The sequence below is a fragment of the Dermacentor silvarum genome, chromosome 7 (genome assembly GCF_013339745.2).
Source record: "Dermacentor silvarum isolate Dsil-2018 chromosome 7, BIME_Dsil_1.4, whole genome shotgun sequence".
Taxonomy (NCBI): domain Eukaryota; kingdom Metazoa; phylum Arthropoda; class Arachnida; order Ixodida; family Ixodidae; genus Dermacentor; species Dermacentor silvarum.
The window spans coordinates 134,869,082-134,875,081 of NC_051160.1; positions in this window are offsets into that span (position 1 = coordinate 134,869,082).

Genomic DNA, 6,000 nt, shown 5'->3' on the forward strand with positions numbered 1-6,000 from the left:
CGCTTTTTCTAGGTTTCGCGCGCACGTAACTCTGGATCTTCTGCAAATCGCCGACGTTCCGTCGCCGCTTCGGCGGCGCGATATTCGAGAGCAGACCGAAGTCGTCTCACTCGCTCTCGAGTAGCGGGCGGCGGCTTTCGCGCCGCGCTTCCTCTATTTCGAGAGCGGCACTCTTCTTCGCAGCCCCATCTTCGCGGCAATGTGCTTGGCGCGGAGACGGCGGGACATCCGTCCACGTCTCGAGACTTGGCGTGGCGTAGGGAGGGGGTCGTTCTGCGCGAGTCTTACGGAAGAGGTCCCAGTCCACCCACGTGTACGTCTTGGTCTTCCTGCCGACTGTGGGGAAGTGTACGGCCAATAAGAAATGGTCGCTACCAAGATCTACCGCGAGGTTGGACCAACGGGCGTGGGCGATATTCTTGACGAAGCAGAGATCCGGGGTGGTGTCTCTTTGCGTGGACGTGCCAGTGCGGGTGGGGAAAGCCTTGTCCGTAATGAGGGTAAGATTCATGTCGTTCGCGTTCTGCCAAAACTCGGTACCCTTGGGGGTGTCGTACGCGTAGCCCCAGGTGCGATGCGCGGCGTTAAAGTCGCCCGACCAAGCGTTACGCATCCTCCGCAGCGCGGATCAGAGTACCCTGAAGCACCACACCGTTATCTGGTTCCCCGCCCATCTCGGACGGGTGCCGGGTGCCCCGCCATACCTCAACGAGATCGCCCACGACGCAGCGCGTGCGCTTACTGACCGCGCCGTCCCAGGGCAACCTCACCTCGCCGAGATAGAGACCAACCGGGATGCACCCATTACGTATAATGAAATCACCAAACACTTCTACCTTGGATGCCGCATCTTTCCGCCCCCACACCCCAAACTTAACAGACCGCAAGCGCTAACCCTACGCTTATTACAAACAGACACGTACCCAAACCCCGCCAAACTCCACGTTCTCTATCCTGACGCGTACCCCAGCGACATGTGCCCCTTGTGCGGATGCACGGCGACACTCGCACACATGCTCTAGGAGTGTAGAAACGCTCATCCCGACTCTACCTCGGACAAGTGGGAGAAGTCCCTCAGAAGCTCGCTTCTCGCCGACCAGCAATGGGCCGTCCAGCAGGCCCACGAAGCTCTATGCAGCCGCACAATCTTTCCGGAAAAACACCGCACCGGGTCCGGACCAGGTTACGAATGCAATGCTGCGCAACCTGAGCCGGGAGTCACTGAAGGAGCTCACGACCTACTTCAACGATAACGTATGGTCCGACGGCGGGGCGGTACCGGAAGACTGGAAAGAGGCTACAATCATACTCATATAAAAACCGGGTAAGCCTAGAGATCTACATAACCCTCAGGCCAATATCGCTCACGTCGTGCGTAGGGAAACTTTTTGAGAAGGTGATCCAAACCAGACTGAGCGACTACATCGAGCGGCATGGACTTTTTCCTGACTCTATGCTTGGCTTCAGGCCACATGTGTCGGCACAGGACGCCTTCCTCATGCTCCGTGACGAAGTTTTAGACCCGCTACAAAACATGGAAGCCAGGATAGTTGTGGCACTTGATGTCAAGAAAGCGTTTGACACAATATCTCATGAAACGATCCTCGAAGGCCTCGAAAACATACGTTGCGGCAGGAGGGTGTTTCGGTTATGTCCTAAGCTTCCTTCGCGAGAGGAAGGCAACGATTGGTTTGGCAGCACTCGCTCTGGCATATTTGCAATGCCCGATCGAAGGACTCCACAGGGCTCAATCTTGTCACCGCTTCTTTTCAACGTCGGGATAAGGCGACTGGCCCTAGAACTTGACCAAGCACGAGACCTCGGATGTACAATCTATGCCGATGACATAACGCTCTGGGCACGGCGGTGTTCCTATGGAGAGAAACAAGACCTACTACAGGAGGCCATAGACAATGTGGTAAACTTCACCAAGCACGCGGGTATGACGTGCGCACCCGAAAAATCTGAGTTCATGAAAGTACGCAGCAAGAGTCGTAAGAAAGTTGCCACCCCAAGGATTGACCTAAATCTGGATGGCCGCGCCATTCGCGAAGTCACCCACATGAGAGTGCTGGGCTTACTTATACAAGATAACGGCAACGTCGATGCCACAATTCGGAGTTTAAATCAACCATTAAGAACGTGGCACGCATGATCTCTCGAGTGGGACGCAGCCGCAACGGTCTCGCGGAGGACGAAAATATCAGGCTGGTGCAACCGTTTCGTTTGTTATTAACCGCATCACTTACGGCCTCCCTTTCCAAAACCTCAACACAACTGAAATGAGTCAAGTAGACACCGTTATCAGAACGGCATACAAATCTGCTCTGGGTCTCCCGAACACAGTCAGCACGGATCACCTGGAGCGGTTGGGTATTTACAACAAATATGACGAACATGCCGCCGCAGTTCTGATATCACAAAGAGAAAGGCTGAGCTCTACGCCACAGGGCCGGTCTATCCTCCGACGGCTTGGATACGAACCTCGACCCCTGTTCTGCGGCGACGACAATGACTTGTTGTCTCGAAATTTGAGGGACCACCTCTACGTGTCACCCATTCCACGAAACATGAATGCTAAACAGGCCAGGACGAGGGCTCTGCAGAAGCGATTCGACAATGATCCGGCGGCCACGAAGTAGTTGCACTCGCGTCCGCCACACGGACTCGAGTGCAACTACTCGCAGAGACTTCTACACAATAACCGCAACCAACCAAGTCACTACGATAACTGCTACAGTGAAGACTACCTCAGTATGCACAGCAGAGGCTGCAGCCATAGCACTCACCATACGGGACGCCGACTTTAAGGGTCAACTGGCTTACGTGCTTACAGACTCGCAGGCAGCGTGTCGACTCTTCATGCGGGGAATTCTACCGCGCAGCGCTACAAGAATGCTGGGCTCACGCCTCGACCTGGGTCACGGCATAATGTGTGCCCAGCGTACAACGGACTGGCTGGGAACGAAAGGGCAGACCGCATAGCTCGAGGAAGTAACAACCGAGCGACGGCCAGAACCCTAGAGAAACCTTCGTCCGCAGTGCGCGACATATTGGAAAATCAGAGAAGGGAGAGACGGACATTTGGCCTTCCGCACTCCGAACTAACCAGAATACAAGCGCGGGACTGGCGTCGCATCCAAACGAACACATACCCACACCTAAATCTCCTATGTAAGATGCACCCGGTGCATTACACAGACACCTGCCCGTGGTGTGCAGCAAAACCCACGCTGGCTCACATAGCGTGGGACTGTATGGCTAGTCCGAGAGATATCAACTCACCCCTTCTAAGGCTGACATACTTCGTATGGCAGTGGGAGGCACTGCTCGCAAACGAGGACCGGGAGAGCCAACTGGCCCTCCTGGACCAAGCTCAGCGAGCCGCTAGAGCGAGTGGAGCCCTGGACTGAGGGCCCCACCCAGACCTGCCGTTAAAGCTTTTATCTATTTAATAAAGTGTTTTCCTCCTCCTCCTCTGTCCGCAACGAGAGAGTGCACTATTATTTATACTCTCCCATTCTGAGAGAGATTAGAACGCCCGTTCCACTCTTGCGGCAACAGAGAGCAAAACGTAGCATATAGTGCTGTTTCACGTGCAGAACCTATCGCGCACACCAGACAACTGGCCGATTTGTTACTCCGGCGGACTTGCTCGCCACGTGCTGTGTCATTGTTAGGGCCGGATGCCACCTACTGCTACCTTCTAGCCGCCAAATTTCTACTACCCCCCAAGAGAATTCCAACGCCGTGGTTCATCGGATCCGCGTTTCGATTTACTTAGCCCATCGGACGAATACGCTTTCGCCAGTCGTCGATCACCGATCCATCTCGCCAATGAGGCGTCGGCCTACCACCCGGCCTCAGGAAAACTAGTCACCGCGGTTTGGGAAGCGAGAACTGAGTGTGCTGCGAAATCTTCATGGCCGCCGATTTCTCCTTGTAACGTGATTCATGAGATCGTGGAAGTACAGAAAGTAACACTTGGAGCTGAAATTTCGGTAATGCAAGGTCCAGCAAGTGTCAACTTTAATGTCCACTTGCTTGTTCGTTATTTCATGCAACGCCGCGTGCACGCATAGGAAACGGCGAAACCCTAAGACGGTGGGCGCCGAAGACGCAGCTGCTGCGACAGCGAGCGAGCGCCAGTCGAGCCCGACCATGCTCGTGGCTCTCGCGTCCGTAGTTTCCTTGTGGGCGCCATATAGGCGCTGTTGCAGCTGCTAGGAGAGGAGGCAGAGGCGAAGATACGCAGTTGGCACTTGCTAAGTTTTTCCAAGGGCTTTACGTATCCGCGGCAACGGCGGTGCCGGCCGCGTTGAGGAAAAATAATAAGAACCAGAAAGCTCGCCTTCGCGCATACCGTTCGCCGCAAGCGTTTCCCGGTAAAGATTACGAATGCGCAAGCTGCAGTTGCCGGGAAGCGACAACTGTGGCCGGTCTATTGGCCGCCAGATTGAACCAAGTCACCGCCTGGCGGACATTGGCTCAATACCGATAGTGTGGATGGCGGGATGCTAGCCACTACTTATTTGCATGTGTGCGTGTGGCGTACATATCCCCTAAAGTCTGTTTGTTTCGTGGTTGTAGCGCAGTCTTAAATGGTGCTGTACATTTTTGAAGCGAAAGCTTCATTACGCTACCTCAGGCAGCCGTCGGCGATTCAACAGTTTTCACCTTGAGAGCTTGAAGTCAAACCACAAGAGAACATTAAAGGGCCCCTAAACCCCCAGAGGTCGAAATTTTGTTGTGGTGTTGCAGTTGTGCACGAGTCTACAACGAACACGTAGCCGCGAGAATTTTTCAAAATGGTGCCCTAATATCGGAGTTACACGCGTTTGATGGTGGAAACACGGCCCTCGCTCGTTTCGCTGTTTCCTTCGCTACCCTCCTCGTTGGCTGGTCTCTCCTCCTCGCCGATTGCTCCTGGAAATTTCACGTGACATACGTCATTGCCAACGCGCTTCTCAAAACACTGTCCACTTCCGGTTAAGGCACGTCCAGGCTAGCGGCAAATACACCGACGGCGAGCGGGCTCCAAGTGCCGTAGAACGTCTGCCGTGCAAGAGGTGTCCAAAGTAGACGGCAGTTCGGCCGGCGCACCGTCCACCCCACGACCGACTGGCCAATCGACGATCGCGAAGCTGCGCACCTCCGCCACCCGCGACGCAAACATCGGCTACAGCTTCTTTTCCATGCAAAATAATTTCCCCTAGATAAAGTGATGCGCATATTGCACATTTTATGAAAAACGACGTCCACTGTCAAACGTGAAACACGAATGAGAGCTCAGATACTTGTTCAGCTCATCTGCAGCGCACATCTACCGACGGCAGACGACCGGCTCATCTGTGCTCGCATCGCAGCCGGCGGCGCCGCTAATATCAACGTATTTTCTTCTTTATGTACAATTATTGCGAAGAGCAACAACAGCGGTAAGAAAATATTGCGGCTTGTGAGCGTCGACGATTCATTCCGAAGCACCATTCGCTTTAGCTTTGAAGTGAACCGGAGAAGGCCTAGCGACGATATCAGCGCCGGCGAGCGATCGGCGGCAGTGACTGTGAGGCTGCCGCACAAGTAGGTCAATTTTCTCTACGCCAAGGAAATGTCGCCGTTCACGAGGAAAATCGCCGTCAAGCGGGGGCCCGCGAATGGCAAAGGGCATGCGGCGAGTTACCGTGCCGGTAACGGGGACGATCCTTAGCCGCGACTCGGCGATTCTGAGCTACCCGCTGTTGCTGCCGTCGCGGCCCGTGCTCATGCGAAGCGTGCCGCTATACATGGGTTGCACGGACGTAAAATCCTGGAATGAGAGGACCAGAAACCGCCATGTTTGAAAACACTTGCAGCCGTTTGGAATCGTAGTGGGGAGGTTCGCAACAACGAGATCTGTTCTGCGGACGCGTCTCTGGCTTCACCATGATTATTTGCGCTATTTTCGGCTGCAGAACAACAAGTGGAGCTTGTGCTTCTAAAGACAAGGCACAACCAAGCCTT